Raw genomic sequence first — 18551 nt, forward strand, 5'->3', positions numbered from 1 at the left:
TTTGCTGCCTCTCAGAGGGAGGCAGGGAACGTGAACTTGCAGTTCCCTTAAAGTATCTGATGACATAGAAGTGAACCCAGAAAAGTTTCCCCCATTAGGAATTCCGTCCCTTTGGAATTACATTACAAGTTTTCTATCAGGGTTATTAAATTAGTGTGCGTGAACCAGCAAACTATTGAGTTTGAGTTTCAAATACTTTGCTGTGATTGTCTAAAATTTCTGGCACTGAGGTCATTCACCTGCTGTATGTGACAAATATGGCCCCAGTCAAGTTAGACACAAACACTATGAATTATTTGCAAGGATTTAATATAGACGCTTGGTCTGCAGCGGCAGACAACCCGCTCCACAGACTCATTTACAGACCTCATCATCTCTCAGGATGAAGCTAGCTTCATCTAAGTACCCCCTGTCCCCTAAGAGACCCGCCTTTGATGGCATCCATTATCTTCTATTGTTTTGGAATTGCGCATCCTGTCGAGATAAGCAGCCTAATTGTAACATTTGCATAAAGCAGAATAAAAAGAGGACCCGAGCAGGAAACACTGCTCTCTGCGCATTTGCATCCAAATTAGATCAGGCCCACGCAGACTAAAACTACTGTTTGTCCCCCATTTTTCTCCCCTCCTTCTTGTTGTCATCAAAGTCCCTCAGCTGTTTATTGCTGTGTAAAAATTTGCCATTAAAAGCAAAGTGTGGCAGCACATTGAGAAGAGCAATAAATCATTATGCAGATTATTTAGATCCTGGCAGCAGAAACAGGGACAGAGGCGCACAGAGACGTTTCCCTTTAGGTACGTTCCAGTCGTAGATGGTGATATGATGTTGGCACCTCTGCTGCTGATACATGACTGCTAAATAGTAAATCACTTCAGTGGACAGAGAACTTTTGTTCCCTGGGTTCTGGTGTTTTAAGACAAAGCTTCAAATGATTCCTTCAGTTTCTGATACTAAATCAGCTTTGGGCTTTTGTCTTCTCCAGATCTTTAACCCTCTCATCCTACAGGCTGGATGACAATTTGTTGGGAGCTAACTGTGGGTTAACACTACGTTGGTGCTCTAGACAGTATTTCTGGAAACAGAGACTGTGTCTGTAGGACTGAGTCAAAGTAAAACTACTGTGTTCATGGTCCTGAATGAACAGTCTGTCACTCAGTGCAGCTGTTTGTTTGATGGTTGGTCCAGACTCAACAATTTGTGCATGATTTGCCATGAAATTATGTACAGAAAGTCAGGGTTCCACGAACGTGGCCAGTCCTCTTCACTGTCTTGCTACATTCATTGGTGTTTTGCTGCCACCAACTCTTGATCAGTACAGTACTGTGAAACTGATGGCTCCTGTGTATTTAAGGTCTCACAGCTGACAAAACATATTAGAGCAAAAACCAAGCCACAGGCTCAAAGGAACTGAGTGCAGAGCTGAGAGACAGGCTGAGCTACATTGAAGGTTCCCAAGAGCACAGAGGCCTCCATAATTTATAAATGGCAGAAGTTTGGAATAACCAGGACTATTCCTAGAGCTGGCTGTCTGGCCAGACTGAACAATTACAGGAGAAGAGTTTCGGTATGTGTGGTGACCAAGAACCTGATGGACTCTCTGGCTGAATGGTTGCCCAAGACCATCCTCATACCATCCTAATACCATCCCAATGGTGAAGCATGGCGGGGTCAGCATTAGCTGTGGGGTTGTTTTTCGGGGACAGGGAGACTGATCATAGTTGAGGGAAAGCTGAACGAAGCAAAGTACAAAGATATCCTTAATGAAAACTTGGTCCTGAGCACTCAGGGCCTCAGACTGGTTTCAAGGTTCACCTTTCTACAGGACAATGACCTGAAGTGCACAGCCAGTGCACAGGAGAGGCTTAGGGACAACTCTGTTAACTTCCTTGAGTGGCACTGCCAGAGCCTTGACGTGAACCTGATCAAACATCTCTAGAGAGACCAGAGAAAATCTCCAAATCTAGGTGTGCAAAGTAGACCTAGAAATTGCAGGAAATACCCTTAGTTGCTTTCTTGCTGGGAAAAGGCTGATGTCACTTTCATATTGGAATGCTAAACATGAGGCTACATCCATGGGAAAAGGCTTAGCTTAGCTTAAACAAAAACTGGTATCAGAGGGAAACAGCTGGCCTGGCTGTGTCTCTACCAAAAGCTGCTTATCAGCACCTCTAAAGCTCACTAATTAACATGTTACATCTCAGCTATTAAATCAGTAACCAGCCCCTGCCAGCCTCATGATAATGACTGCACCTCAGGAAGTCACTGTTTTATTATTATCATGTATATATTCATCACAGGGCTACATTTTCAGATTGGTATTGACACTGTTGGTGTTGATGATATACAGCACCTGTGTCCAGCCTCTACATCCCTTAAAATAATTGTTTTGGTCACTTGGAGTCAACAGGAACAAGCTATGAACACATCACCTGTCATGTTGGATTCATGTTTCTGGCATGGCCCATCAGCCCAATGTTCACTCTATTTTTGTTCCATTTTGGTATCTACCAGCTTTTGAGGTAAACAGTGTATTAATTAGTAGACCAAAACCACGACAACCCAGAACTGAGACCAGGAGTTGCAGTTAGTAGATAGATAAGTAGATAAATCATGAGTAAACAGAAGAGGAGTTACACATAAAATCCTAATACAATTTAAGACCACCACTGCAAAAGTAAAGCAAAAAAGGTGAATTAAATGTGCATTAGATCTCTGTTATGGAACAATCTTGCTTAGTCTGGCAAGATAACATTAAAACATAGAGGAAGACCCTCTGTGATGCCACAGCTCCTTATTACTCATCATTAATAGAGGAACATAAAAACAGCCCCAGGTGTCTCTTCAGCTCTGTAACCAGGCTGACAGAGAGTCGTAGCTCTATTGATCCATGTATTCAGTAGTAATGCTTACATGAGCTTCTTTAATGATAAAATTCTAACTACTGGAGACAAAATTCATCACCTCCTGCCCTCAACTGGCACCAGTTTGTCCTCACATACAGGAAACTCAGAAACAGCTGTAAAACCTGATATATATATATTGAAAGTTACAAATAATCTTCTAAATGCTTCAGACAAAGGTTGACACCATTGATCATCACATCCTATTACAGAGACTGGAACATTTAATTGGTATCAAAGGAGCTGCACTAAGCTGGTTGAAGTCCTGCTTTTATCAGATCAATTTCAGTTTGTACACATCAATGAAGAATCCTCCATATACGCAGAAGTTAGACACAGAGTTCCACAAGGTTCTGTGCTTGGATCTTATGAGTGTGTCAAACAACTGGGTCTGTTTGGTTTGCCTGTCATCTTTTTGTACAGGTTTAACATGATACAACCGATCTTCCCATCTAATCTGTATTTTCCCATCCTTGCAACATATTCCTTTAAGGTTCTCTTCAGGGAACAAGGAAAATCAGGTTAAATGTGGAATAGCTTGGGCATCCACTGAGCTGTGCCAGCGTCCCGCTCTACACCTTTGATCAAGGCAGAATCCCTTTCTGCTGCTTTCTCACTGTCCGTCTTGGCTCCTTCCATTACAAGATGGCAGCACCTGTCCGTGGCGTTTAGTTGGAGTTATTTAATGTGTCAAAGCCCATTAATCTGCTGACTTTAAAGACAGGGTGATAACCAAACTTGACAAAAGAAAAAGGGGACCACACACAGGCGGGGTTTAGATTGTTCACCACAGAGAGTCTGAGAGCGGACAGACAAGATGACTCCATGAAAATTAAAGTAGGCAAGAAAAACACAGAGTTATGTACTTCAGTTTTGTGAACGGACAAACAATGAGGAAATCTGAATCACTAATCGCTAACTAGGTGACATCAGTGGCCACTTCACAGAACCACCCCACTGATGCGTATCTCCTGTGTTCCTGTGTATCTCCTGGATGTTTTCACTGATTGCATCTTCCTCTGTATGAAAAGAATTCAAAACCTCATGGACTAAATACAATGCTTCATTTCTTCAATGCTTCCTTACAGCCTGTGCAAAATTTCATTAAACCATGCCTGGCTCCTGCCTATACCTGTGATCTGCTAACTTCCTGTCAGCTTGATTGCAGCTTGAGATTCTTGGGCAGGGGCCTTAGAAATGGTTTTTAAACTGTTGACTTACCACTAAAGGTGTCAAGGCCTTTGCTGTCTGGGCCCCTCTGCTGTGGAACTCAGTGTACTCTTAAAATCTCTTCTTAAACGCATTTAATATGAAGGATTTTTTTTAACTGATGGGAAAATGTGTTTATTTTTTTCCTATAAGGTACTTTGCTAACTTTTTTTCTGACAGGTGACATATAAGTGTTTCTTTACACATCATCTTTATGATTATTTATTATTATTCTGAAGATTCACAGTGACATGGATTTATAGCTAAAGTGACATTGGTAGAAGGTGTAAATAGTTTGAATTTTTCTTTCAGTTTAAAATCACTTTACACTTCATGAGTGAAGTACTTCTTCAATTATGCCCGTGTGAGTGTCCAGATACTTTATCACACCCAGCAGATGTACACAACTGTGTATCATCTGAAGGTTACTTTGACCTACAGGGAGGGAGGGGCCACCTGTCAACAAGACAGACAACTGTATGAGTGTGTGTTTTCACAGCCATGTTGTGCTCATGCCTTCCTGCACTTCATTTCCTTTTGTCTTCATCTGTATGGGAGTCCTCTGTTCTCTGTTAGAAAATAAATTAAAGCATTTACTCAGACTAACATGTTGGACTCAGAGGACTGATGGAGCCTCTGTGTGACAGGGTTGCGCAGTTACTATTTAAGAGCAGGGAAGAAATGATTTATTGTTTCTTTTCTCTCCGGGGGTTGTCCTTACTCATTCTCCTAGTTTCAGTTCCATAACACAAATTCAGTGTCAGTTTATCCTTGTATCTCCAGGAGCGGTGATCTGCAGAGCTCCATTTCCACATGCCTGCTGGGAATCCCAGAATACTCCCACTGAAAAGCTTAGAGAAGCAGCTGCGTGCTGCTTTTTTATTGGTGGTGGACGACATTTATGTTTTGTTAAATCGAACTTTTGTGTGGCTTGTCCAGTTTTTTAATGTGGCAGTGTCTTCACTAGGTGAAGACATTGCCACATGTGTAATTCCATGCATTATCGTGCATGCGTGATAGCATTTTGAAGTAGTTTTTGTTCAGCATTCTGACACATAACCACACAAATCAGTGGCTTGGCTGTCACTGTTCAGTTTTTGTGCGACTCCTGATTCAACCTGTAGATTTATTCTTCTTATGAAAACTGTCCTGGTTGGAGAAAGTGGACTTTTGTTGTTTGCACAGATAGATTCACTACCATCTGTTTCTATTTAGCATCACAATAAATGGTTGTCATAACCAGGAGAACAGACACAACCCTCACTGTCTGCCAGCCATGCATCTGAATTACGATCGTGGCCTGAACTTCATGCTTTCTGTTCTTTGTACATAGGTTTGCTGTTGGCTGGCTGCAGGGCTTTGATTCCCATCTGTAGTGTGGATTGATATATCTTCTTTACCCAATTTCATCTCAAACTAGCCACATCTAAAGAAACCTATTGTGCTTTATCCACTGTTCCTCATCTCCCCACAGCAATTGCTATCTCAGCATGAGTTATTGACTCTGGATAGATGCAATTGTGTCAAGGTTATCTCTGTAAACTCATCTGATGGCTCTCCTCCTGCACTGATATCTGATGCTGAAGGTGTGCAAGTGCAGGATGGACTGTTAGTGTGTTCCAAATCCACACCACATACTCATTTAAATAGCTTTTAATATATAATAGGCTTCACATGTGTGAACTGCACATGTGTGTAAATGTTTGTTGGGATAATTTCTAATTTGGTGTTGTCTGGCACATGCTTGTGTTGTTGCTAATACAGAGTTCTTTGAAACAGCAATAGAAGCTCAGACCCTGACAGACCCTCACAATATCACGGACGCAGGAAGTGCAACACCAGCTTGCAAATGCTCATTTACCATCAGAGACAATCAGATCTGCGCCCGTTATGAGTCCCTGTTAAGGAGACAGGTGCTTCACTGTGATTGAGAACCACAACTACAGGTAATTTACTGCACATCTCCTTATATTAAACCAAACCAAACCATGTCTTTTAGTTTGGTAGATTAGGTCATGTGGTACAGCAGTGTTTTGGTGAGCTGTTGTTGTGTTGCTTGTAGTGAGGGTACAGGAGCTTCTGTTAAGCTTCTGCATTTGGTAGAAGACTCCCAGAACCTTTCACAATAAAAGTGTTAAAAAATTAACACCTTCCAGGAAGCAATACCAGTATCCAACCTGGGCAAGCTAACTTTTTGATGTGATAAGGCCATTAACTGACATGAACTTTCATTACTGTCTTGTGGTCATCCAGCGGTGGAACTTTGGAAAAGGACAAAACCAGATAAGGTGCCATGGAACAGCAGCTACTGCTTGTTTTTGATTACATTTAAGCAGTCAACAATTGGTATTTATTAAATCTAAAGTTAGTTAAAACTCTGCATTATTTTTGTCATTTTGGTCATCATCCTTATGAGTATCATCAATAATCACATTGTGATCAGGTTAACTGGATGCATTCTGGTACGCCGTGACATCTATGACATCAATCTCCAGCAGGTGTAAGTCATCAAGACCTTTTTGATTTCTTCCTGGATTACTCTGGTCATTATCACCATTAAGTAAGGCGCACTGCTCATTCCCATTGTCATTCTCTTTGTTTTCCAAGTTGGTGCACCAACTTCAGTGCTCCCAGTCATTCTATCCACTACAGTGAAAACTATGTGCACCTTAATGCCTAGTTTAATTACATCACCTATGTCAAATCTCCTTTCAATGCAGTATGTTTCCTTTGAATCAAGATTTGCAGCTGCAGGTCTTGCTAGGTGTTCACACCCACGAGGTGGACGAATCAGTGATAATGTCATTTTATTAACAAAAGAATCACTGGCCACGAGAACAAAACTCAAAGGTAAAACTCAGGAAGTCTTAGTGGGGCAAACAAGGCAACAGAGGTCAGTCCACAGGGAACACGACGAGCAAATACTGGAGGCAAATGCAGTGAAAAACCACAGGTAAAAACTCAGGCAGAGCAACGGGACCAAACTAGGACTGGAGCACAGATGTACTCACAAACAAATGGGAGAAGTGAGACTTAAATACACTGAGGTAATTGGCAACAGGTGATCTTGATTTGGGCGGGCCAGACAATCAACAAAGGCAGGGAAAAAGGCAAAGGCAGTGAGAAGACTATGAACAGATACACAAGGAATGGAACTTCAAAGTAAAACAGGGAAATACAGAACAAGCTCAAGAAACCAAAACCAAAGTCCACAGATTGTCCATGAAGATTTCAACAAAGTTCAAAATGACAAAGAGTCCAACACAGAGTTCAAAATAAGTCCCAGTAGGGGCTGATCATAACAGATAACTACAGTGTCTTTTTGAGGGGAGGGCAGTCTCAGGTAATCCCAGGCTGAACAACAGAATCACTCTAATTGCCAAAAGGAGGTTTGTCCCTGTGGCACTTTTCCTAAACGTCAACCCAGCTCTGTTATTTTGTGATAGAAGACACATCTTATCTGATGCTGGTTGTAAAATGCATCTGATAAATCCCCAGTCATAAGCAAGTACTGCATCCACAGACTGCTCTTACTAGTCTTAGATCTTGGCTTGTCTTGTCTGGACAGTTTGGAAAACATAATCTGTTCATCTGAACATTTTTGAATTGTGTAGCCTATTAAGATTAGCAACAAGTGACAGCTGTGATGTATTCTGTTTTCTCTTAATACCACCCTAGGTGGCCAATGTTGGTCCATCTGTCCTATATTTAAACCACAGCACGATCAGTTCAGTAGGACATTTACTGTTATCGTGTCCCTACATGATCCTTATTTCTCAGTTTTAGTTTTCAGTAAACTTTGGTCCCTGACACAGTATCTTGTATTCACTCTGTTTTCCAGCACCACTAGCAGGGCAAAAATTCTTCTTGTTCCCAAGATATATGGTCTCTAAGCCTACTGTTGCCTTGACTTTCACTCGGTATCTGTGCTCTCAAGAGAACATACAGAAACAGAGTCACAGAGAGTGTGGTGCATATTTAGCATTCAGTACCTCAGGAATAAACATGTACTATCAGCACAGGCTGCTGTGCTTCAACATACACCTTAAAGTAGACCCACCAATCTAAAATGAAATTTCAATCTGATTTTACAGTATGATTTTAATATTAGTATTTGCAGCTATACTTTATACAGGCAGGTTGCAGCTATCCGTAGGTCTTTCTGTACAATACTGTGCTGATGCACTCAAACGCCTCTCTTCTACAAGCTGTAGGTACTGCTCGTAGGCAGGTCTCCGCAGAACCACTCACTGGGTTCTGTACTGTCTCTATGGCATCTTTGCAATTTGATGTTGTGCTGTACGAGGGTGACTACAGCAGATGTTGTTTTGGTGGGACAGTGCAGTGCACAGATTGGATGTATACTGTCTCTCCTTCATTAAAAAGCCTCATACTGTGAGATGCTCTGTGTGGCTAAATTCTCTTGTGACAGACCCCGGAAAGCTTTGCACATATGTTTGCTGCATAAATTGTTGAGTGTTTTCTTACATTCCAACGTTGAGAAGAATTTCAGGCTGCCGCTCATTTCAGGGTTTGCCATTTGTGCTCTGTCTCAGTGAGCTATTCCGAAACCGCAGGAGATTGCTTTGCTTTGCTCTGCTTGCTTAAGTATTTCATATTTAGCCCGACAACAAGGGAGCACTCTGGGGGAGGGGGGGGGGGGGGGGGGAGCGGAGCAAATGCATCAATAATGAGGAAGGAGCCTTTATTTTTATGTGATTGCTTTGGTGCGAGTGTCTGCTCAATATTGATGACAGGAAATGAAGAGAGGACCAGTTGCAGAAAGACGTCTCATGAATGTTTCTCATTGTGTTAACACCACACTGCTTATTTCTTCATGATGATGCAGCAGCGTGGTACACTGAGTGATGAAACCCTGATGAAACCCAGGAGTGCGTGCTGCATGCCCCCGTTACCACTGCATCCAGCAAGAACTTCCTTAAGTACATTAAGGAGGAAATAAAAAACTCATTTCCTGCCACTATGTAGGCACCTTTGGGCCTGTTCTGGTGAGGAGAGAATAAGCTGGGGATATGACAGCTCCAAGGTGCCTCAGGTAGAAAAGTGTGGCAAGCCTCCGTCAAAGAATGTGTGTCAGAGCAGAAAACGATCACTTTACCGATGCACTGTTTAGTTAAAAAAAGTTGTAGTCAGTAACCATATATTATAAACTGATTTTTTGTTTTAAATATCAATGTTTTGGAAGGCTGATGTCCAGGTGGGACCAGGAGCTGCCACACTGGCTGTCGGCTGGATGGTTCTTGTAATCATTATGTACTAGAAAGGCTGACTGAACACACTTCTGGTAAAACAGGGATTTTAATAGTTACATCAAATTATTTCTTTGTCTAATTAGTCATATTTAGTTTTTTAACACATGATTTGATAAAAAATTGAATGACAGTAAAAGCCAAGTGTATATATTGTAAGTATAGCAAAAGAAATCTGGAACTATAAGGACTTTGCATACCCATGTGTTCAGCTGAATCTGGAGGTTCCTGCTGTACTTAGCTGGCTCTGGTCCTCTGACTGCAGACTAGGGCTGCTGGCTGCACTGTCCTGCTCTGTTTTGGATTTCTTTCTTTCTTTCAAAGGAGTCTTGACATCTTTGGATTACTTTTCACACTGTAATAGTTGCATGATGCGTGTCACTTTGTCTTGCACTTAATTATATATGCATAAATGAATGGGGCATGCAAACCTGACTCGAGCTTTCAAGTTACACAACACAGATTTACAGAGGTAGTGTTAGTATTGTTGATGATAACCAAACAGTGACAACACCTTTATTGTGAAAATCAAAAAGGATGGGGGAAACTTTTATGCTTACTACAGCTCTAACTTTTTTTTTTTTTTTTTACTGTATGTGTATCAAGTATTCTCATAGGTGTTAGGAGCGACACAAAACATGACAAAACATCTGAGGTGGCCAATCAGATTCCAGCAATGGACCCACCAATGAGGCTGTCACTGTGCTAGAACTATTGCTTGATGAACAACAGTTTAGCAGCTCTGTGTTGTAACTCTGGCTCTCCCACAGGTTGCTAGATAAGATAACCATCAGAAAGAATGGGTTTTGGTTTTGGTCTCTGTACAAGCGAAGATTGATAGAAATCACTGACCCTGCTCAGAGTTCATCTAGAAGTAATAAATAAAATAAAATGTATACACATGTGGGCTTGTTTTCCACAGTTAGTGAACAAAGTTTTAAGCTGATATATTTGCACTTCGAAACTAACAAACTCAGTTGATGCTTGCAGCCGTAATGAGGCGCTTTGGGGTAGAAAACACAGCTTTGTGTTTACACAGGGTAGACTCTGTAGACCCTTGCAGCTTCTCACCTCTTACAACACTTTCTGTATTAACTGACCTGGTTCTTCAACATAACACTGAATCTTTGGGTGGAGCTGAGAATTCTTTTTGCCATTGAAGGGAACTGTGATCAAATGCTTAGCTTCTCATGCAGAGGTGACGATATTTTCTGTTAGCATTTTGTAAATACTAAACAGCTGACTGTGTAGAGCTCATGTCCCAAGTCCCAACCAATTTCTCTGGCAAAACTAATGTACTGCAGCACCATCTAGTGTTGCTTAATGTATTTGAAGTGTGTGAGAACACATGGTTCAGTTCAGTCTCAGAACTTTGACGCAGTTTTGATCTTAGACCTAAGGGCATGCATAAACGTTCCTCCAATTTAGTCTCAGTGTCCGAATTAATCTGTTAACAGCGGTGGCATAGGAAATACATTATAAAACTTTCGGAAAAGTGTAAAGTTCACACACTCAAAAGTCAAAATCACCCAATTCCTGCTGAGTTCAATAAAAACTCTAGGGAAATTCTTCTTAATGCTCCATATATATTATATAAAGGGCATTAATAATAACATTGGAACAATAATTCTCTTGACTTTGAAGTGAATAGGACTATTACATACTACAAACTGTATATGAAACAGAAGACAGTGAATGATGGGTAGTCTATCAGGGGGATTTGGCTGCGTTCACATCATATGATTTGGACTGGTTAACTGTACGGTGCACTGACCATGTAGCACTTCTGTATTATTAAGCATTGAATCATTGACAGACATACCAGAGCTTTCACAAATCTACAACTTGGATGTTGATGTGAACTCTCTTTACAAGTGGGACGCTGGCAATCATTGTAGCTCCCATTTAATATGAACACAACATCAATCATGACAAGGCATCTAGCTAACCAAGACCAAAATCTTTCTCTAACCATAATCAAGCTAAAGTTTTCTAAACAAAACTATTAATAGCTGCTATAGCTGGATTTCAGCTATAGCAGCAGATATTCACAAAATATTAATTAGTAGTATATAAACATTATTTTTTGGAGACAGAGTTTCTAAAGTTTTCTGCCTTTCAAAACTGAAATAAATAAATTATTTAATTAATTAACCTGTTAGGCAAGAACTACCGCCTAAGTTAATGGCAGTTAAGGAAACATCATTGTCTGGGTTAAAATGACTTTTGTAAAGGTGCAGGGTGCCTTTGCCCTCATGGTTCCACTAATGAATTTGGTTAAGGTTAGGGAACAACTGTGGTCACTTTGCTACTAAATGTGATTCATGGCAAAGCATCTTCCTTAAAAGCCATTCGATTTATCATTAGTCTTGTTTGTGAGATAAAGTCACTAGAAGGGGTTTAAAGGTTCCCAGAGTTGCAACAAGGTTGCTCAGTTGGCAGGAAGTGATGACTCATGTTTGAGCCTTGAGAGCTGGATCAGAGCAGTCAGGAGCGAAGGTGGAAGTAGTGTGATGCTTCTGAGGAGCCACAAGACCTTGGAAGAGGTTGTGGTGAATGGACGGGTCAACAAGAGTGTGACTCTGACATCAGAGACTGCTCATAACATCACAAGAATGTTGCACCAGGGCCGCAGCTCATGACCCATGGGCTCGTTCAGGTGGTTTGCAGGTGTGACCTCAAACCACCTGAACGAGCCCTTTATATGAGATGGCTACACTTCATCGACCAATGTACAGTGTACTGTCAAGAAAGGAATTACCTGACTGATGACGTGTCTGACTGCATACATTGATTTTCAGTACTGTCCATTATCTCTGGGAGGCATCTTGAATCCAGCGTTCGCAGAGGGAGACAGCTTAGCAGGGGGTTATTCCACCATCTCGTCAGCAGGTGGCAACGCATGCCCACTGCTTACTGCATCAGGACCTCTCCTCACAGGCTTAGCTCACAGCATTTTGTTTTATATATATATATTTAAAAAGCACACACACACACACGCATTTTTATAAGATATTTATGTGGAATAACTAAAGGACAGTTGTCTGAATATAACCAAAGATAAGGACCAAAATGTGGCCATGACTCAGATGTAAACAGTAAGTTAAATGAATAGGCACATTTCCATTACCTCCTTGCCGGGAGCAGGATGTATATTAAATATGGAGCAGGTGGTCAGGATTTTCTTTGTAATCAATTGATAGATGTGTATGAGCTGCAGTCTGGGTCTTGTTTACATCAGTGTGATGTAAAATTGCAAGCTCATGTGGGTTGGTTATAGCTGAATGCATGACAATAATTAAAAAAACAACAACAAAATAATAATAAGCTAACTCTTGAAATCAGTGTGTGGGCTTCACAGTCAGAGCAGACAGGCACATACTGTAGCTGTTCGTCTCAGAGCTGTTATTTCATCTTTTTCTTATCATCTGCTGCTCTGCCAGCGTCTCGTTTATATCTCTGTCTGCTATCTTCCTCAGCTCAGCCACCACACACAAGCTGCTCTCTGCATCCCCCTCGCGCTCCCAGGCCTCACGGCACCTGTGATACAGGAAGCCACGCATCAAGCGGTTCTGGATAGCTTGGTGCCGGAGACAGACGGTGGCGTTTTTCTGCCAGCAAAGCGCTGGGAGGCGGTGTGGCTCTCCCGCTGACGCCCCCACCCCCACCCCCCTGGCCTCCCATTCTCCCCCTGTGACCGCGGGGGCGATGGGAACTATAACACTATGCTGATGAGCTACAGTGACCAAACAGCGAGCAGTGAAGCATGCTGCAGCACTGTCTGACACACATCAGATGTACTCTCTGTGGGAACAACATTCAGATTCAATCTCTGGCTAAAGGCCAGTCATGTTTGAGTCTGCAGTCATCTCACAGTCTCCGCTCTGCTGTTGTCCACATTACATCCAGTCATAGGATGTGTACTGTGGGGATGCTATGGTAATAACACAGTCTCTTCCCATATTGCCCATTCAAACTGAAAATGTGAGCAAACGTAATTATTATCCTCTTCTTTGTGTGGTAACAGGTGAAGGAGTGAATGGAGAGAAATTCAGCTTCCTGGTTTTCAGCTGCTGCTATCTCGGTGTAGAGATTTATATGAGTTATATATATATATATATATATATATATATATCTGAACAATATCACCACAAGGTCCATTTAGTAGCTTTTGTCTGAATCTTCCCCTGACGACCAGGATTAAACTGATTACCAAGAACAGAGTTGACAGCCCAGAGAGACAGAAACAGGGCAGTGATGGTTAGCAGCCAAGCCTGCATCCTCTGGGAGGAAGAGCCCACAGTAAGCTACAGATCAACTTAAGACAATACACCTCCTGGGATGTCCAAGATGGGGGGCAGGAAGAAGAAGAGAATCCCATTCGGACAGTCCAACTGACACTGGAACTGGACTCAGAAGTAAACGCAGGTTGAAAGCGATTTCTTCCCCCCAACAACGCAACGTTCTTTCCTTTGACAGAAATAAGTTGGTATTTCCAGCTACTGAATGCATACTTTTCGCTCTCCATGTTGAGTGTTTTTGTGTCAAAATGAGTCTCACTTAGATGACGTCACGTCTGAAAAGAGCTATTTCTCTATTCAATCTAGGTGATAAAACACTGGAGTATGTCGGCAAGGATGCAATGTATAGTTACCTGGGTTTGTAATTATAATGGAATTACTATTATGGAAATTATAACATGTTGCATTACTCCGTTACTGAAAAAGTAATCAGATTACTTTAATGCTTTAATGCTACAGTAATGCCGATTAATCTGCTGCTGAAAATAGTCCCCTACAAATGCATAAAGTTTTAATAAACTGAAAACTAAAACTTCAGACCGGTTTTAGGAAATTACTGATGAAAACCAATGTTTGTGAGAAAAGCTTATCCTTTAAAACCTGCCTGACTGATTGTGGTAGATTCTGAATTGAGTGCAGGTACCACAGAGAGGCTGCTTGAAAATCTTTAGTGCTAAAAAAAAAAAAAAGAAATGTGAAATGTGTGTGCACACATTATGATAATACAGTCAGGCTCATTTGCATTTGAAATGTTTTTTTTTTCTTTGCATGAATGAAATTACTGAAAAATTACACATAATTGGGAGGATAGAAAATATTTTCTCCCTGCCTGATCCTGTTTTTTTTTCCACGATGCACACTTGGTTGTTCAGTGTGAGGGTCAACCGAGGTTACATTTTACCTCTGATGTGGCAACGCGAGTGACCCTGGCTGACGATGAGGTTGCTGGAGGGTAATGAAGTGAAGTTCCCTCATGTGGCAGCGAGAGCCCAAAGGTTAGAGATGGAGGGTTTTTTTTTTTTAAACAGGTATTTACTGGATTGTATTAGCCTTCACTGCTAATGTATTGTTGATGAGGAAAATGAGTTAAAAAAAAAAAAAAAAGCTGAGCTCCCTCGGCATCTGACCTCACTGAGTGAGTGTGCTGATGAGGACGGTTCTTAACTGAGTGAATTAACCCAAAGGACCTGAAATTCAGAGCTGGTGAAACTGTCAAACTGCTGAAGGAAGGAGCCACGAGGCTAGAGGTGTCTCTCGCTTTAGTTTGAAGGAACAGAGACACATGTTTTTAAAATTTGGCTGTAGCTGATGATAAATGAAGAAGCATTGTCTTCCATTTGAGAAAGAGCCACGGAGAGTGAATCAACTTCGGGTCATCGAGTCTTCTCCCATTACAGAAGAAGTCAGACATGATGAACTCATTAACCACTGCACACTTAGAAAGACAACTGGCTACTTAAACATCATGATGCAAAGAATATATATAAAAAAAACACATTTAAATATCAGACGTTTTTAAGATTATTAATTGGCACAACATTCAGAAGACATACAAACTTTCCAGTAATTGCAAATCAAAAAAAGACCCGATGTAAACGATGTAGACCTCAAAGTCCATCCACTGAGTGTAGCCTTTAGAAGCTTGTGCAGTATGGACAGGCTTTGTTTATTGTTTGTTTGCCAGCCAGAGAGTCCACATAGGCATAGAGTGTGTGGGCCAGCAGTGTACTGAGCATATGGCAGAGCAGCAGAGGGAGAGTTGGCCATCTTATCTTCTTTCTGTCGGAATCATGATCCTGACTGATAATGTTTGAATGATTGTTGATTATTCAGAGGTGTCCTGTTTCCATGTTACAGAGACAAGAAGAGAAATGAATTTGAAATGAAAATGGCAAAGCGGTAATAAGGAGAAGTGGGACTGGTCCCAGTGGGGCCACCACGCAAATTGGGCTGGTGGCTCTGTGCGGAAAAAAGAAAAAACATAAAACATCAGAGACAGACAGAGAAAGAGACTGAGACAGAGATCAGCCCAGTTAAACAGGCTACAAGGCTCACTGTGGCTCTGTGTAGCTGGCATCTCCCCTTGCAAATTGTGAACACTCTTGGTTCTGAACCAAGAGTGTTCACAATATGTAACATCATCTGTAATGGTGGAGAAATGAAATGTGCAGGAGCAATGTAATCAAACATTTTGTTTTCTGACCCTAGAGTTTGACAGTCATAGTTAACGTGACACTTTATGAATTCCACTACTAATAAGTCAGTCAACACCCCATGTTGGCTTGGAGATAAATATTGTCTATACTAAGTGCTGGGATGCTGTCAGGGCTGAGGGGCTAGGGGTTTTGCCTGGGTCATTGGTAGAGCTGATCAGGAGGAACAAACACTTTTCCTCCTGCGGTGAGGAGCTGAATCCTCTGTGGCCTTCTTCTTGTTATGATGTGAGAAATGGTTTTACATTTTAAATTTCATGTATGAAAATAGCAGCGTGCTACAAAGCGCAGTCTCCAGCTGTTTCTCGTGTGTCCCTGGCCTGTTGGTGTCTCAGACCTCATTACTCCTGGCTTGATTGTTGCTCCAATCCTCCACTGGCCAGAGCCGACAATCATGTCGCCAGTAGAGTGACCCAAGAGATGGTGAGCGGGCTCGCCTCCTTGTTTTCAAGCAAACAGAGTGACTATGATATGTGTTCCACAGCTGCAGACACCACAGATTGTGGCCACGCTCTGGGATGTAGCAGATGTAACTGCATCTGCACTCGTCTGCAGGCCCCTAGGTCTGCTCAGCTCCACGTCCAGGCAGACAACCACTAGCATCATTTTCCTTCACATTAGATGTCTGACATATGGCATAAAAATACTGGGGTGGTTTTTGTTGACTTACTATTTGGAAAATATCCTAAAGTGATTTTGGATGCTGTGATGCACTGTGTCTGTTTTATTTGGGGTCCACTTTTATCAGAAATGAACTTCTTTGACAGCTATGTGCTTAAATGTATTGCCAGTAACCGATGTATGCTGTGGTACCACTTTCTAATGAGGTACCTTTTATAAAGGTGTAAAGGAACAATTATAGATCAGTTAACAACAAATCAAAAAATTGTTACTAAGAAATGTTTGAAACTGTGAAAAAACTTAGGCTGATTTAATAGTGATTAAACATCATCAAATGCTATCAGCCATAGCATCCACATATCTCTTTCCAGTTCACTACCTCCCCATTCCGTCAATATGTTAACATGGGCATTGTGCTAATATTAGTGTTTAGCTCAAAGTAACATTGTCTGCAGAGCCTCATGTTCCATGAAATCACATGTAAAAATTGTTAAACTCCCTGCAATTGAACATATCTGATACATTCCAAGTTGCAGTTGAGATTTAAAGATCTGGCCTGTTGGCACCTCAGACCTCATTAGTCCAGGCCTGATTGTTGATAAACCCTCTACTGGCCAGTGCCAACAATCCTGTTGCCAGAATATTGACCCAAGAGACAGTGGGTAGGCCTGATTTCATTTGGTTTGTTTTTCTGGGTGTCTGGCAGAGATGTCTCAAAAAGCTTATAAAAGGATTTCCATGCAATTGGTGGATATCATGCTGGCTGTGGGTACAGTTGATGAGATTTTAGCAGTGATCCCAATATGGGATTTTCTGCCCTAAGATGACATTTGTTTTACTATGAACCTAGCAGAGATAGAGAGCTGATTTCTTACTGTGAGGGTATATTTGCAAGCCAAGGAACCTATTGAAACTGAAGATAATGCAGCATTATTTTTGCTGCTTTGTAAATACCATGTGGTTTTATAGAAGCCACAAATCCATAATTTACTGGATCATAGATCCAGTAATGGTTATAGAGGCAAAATTTTCCATCCATTGATCTGATCTATGTGGGGGGAAAAATACTGTTTGCTTGCTCATGAATGACTGTGCTAATGGACTGAATGGAAACAGACAATCTGCCAGTCAGTGACTAAGAGAGTCTGAACAGTGACACACTTCTGCCTGCTACAGGCTACCAGTGCACATTTTCACTGTGGAAAGAAGGGAGGGTGGGATGGGCGGAGGGGGGAAGGCAGGCAGATTAAAGACATCAAATAAATCTTTGATAAAGGTTTTACCAGCCTGCTGAAGCAAAGGAAAAATAGATCAAAAAGGATTCTAGGTTTGTCTCCTGGTCTTTGTGTGGACTCATACATCAGTAGACAACTTTATCCCCGTCTACATTCTTCTGGATGTTTCACTTCTTATGGTCACAAATTAAATTTTCATTATAAATGATATAAATAAAATAACACATTGTTAAAATTTGAATTTAAAACTCTGGATTGTAATTGCACATCATCTTCCTATTTGATTTTGATTTGATTTGCCGTCACCCCTGTCGCATTTCCTGGTCTGGCAGTAAGGACCCTGCAGACACAGGAACAATGATTCCCTGCACCCAGGTGTAAGCAGTCATAACTGACCTGTTTTACAATTATACATTATCTTTAAGCATCTGCAGCCTGCTTCCTATATTTAATATTCATGTTAAATATGCTCCATTTTCCTTAATGTGTAATGCCTTTTTTTCAGTTACTTCTGCTTTTTTCATATTAGCGTGTGGCAAACGTGGCAGATGGTGGAAATGCGTCCCTCTCTTCAAATCTTAAAGGTTTTTATAAAATCTGACCCTAATCAATGTAGGCTAATCAATGTAGACTTGTGCCGGTTAGATCAACTATCGACCATTAAAAAGATGATGGCCAATTATTTTCCCCCATATTAAGAAATTGTGATGATGATGATTGCTGTTAATCACCACCAAGTGACTCTGCTCCTTGGTTTAAAGTGACCCATTTGTGAGCCCTTTTCCATCTGCCACATCTCCAG

Source organism: Toxotes jaculatrix, chromosome 19 (genome assembly GCF_017976425.1).
Source record: "Toxotes jaculatrix isolate fToxJac2 chromosome 19, fToxJac2.pri, whole genome shotgun sequence".
In the NCBI taxonomy this organism is placed as follows: domain Eukaryota; kingdom Metazoa; phylum Chordata; class Actinopteri; family Toxotidae; genus Toxotes; species Toxotes jaculatrix.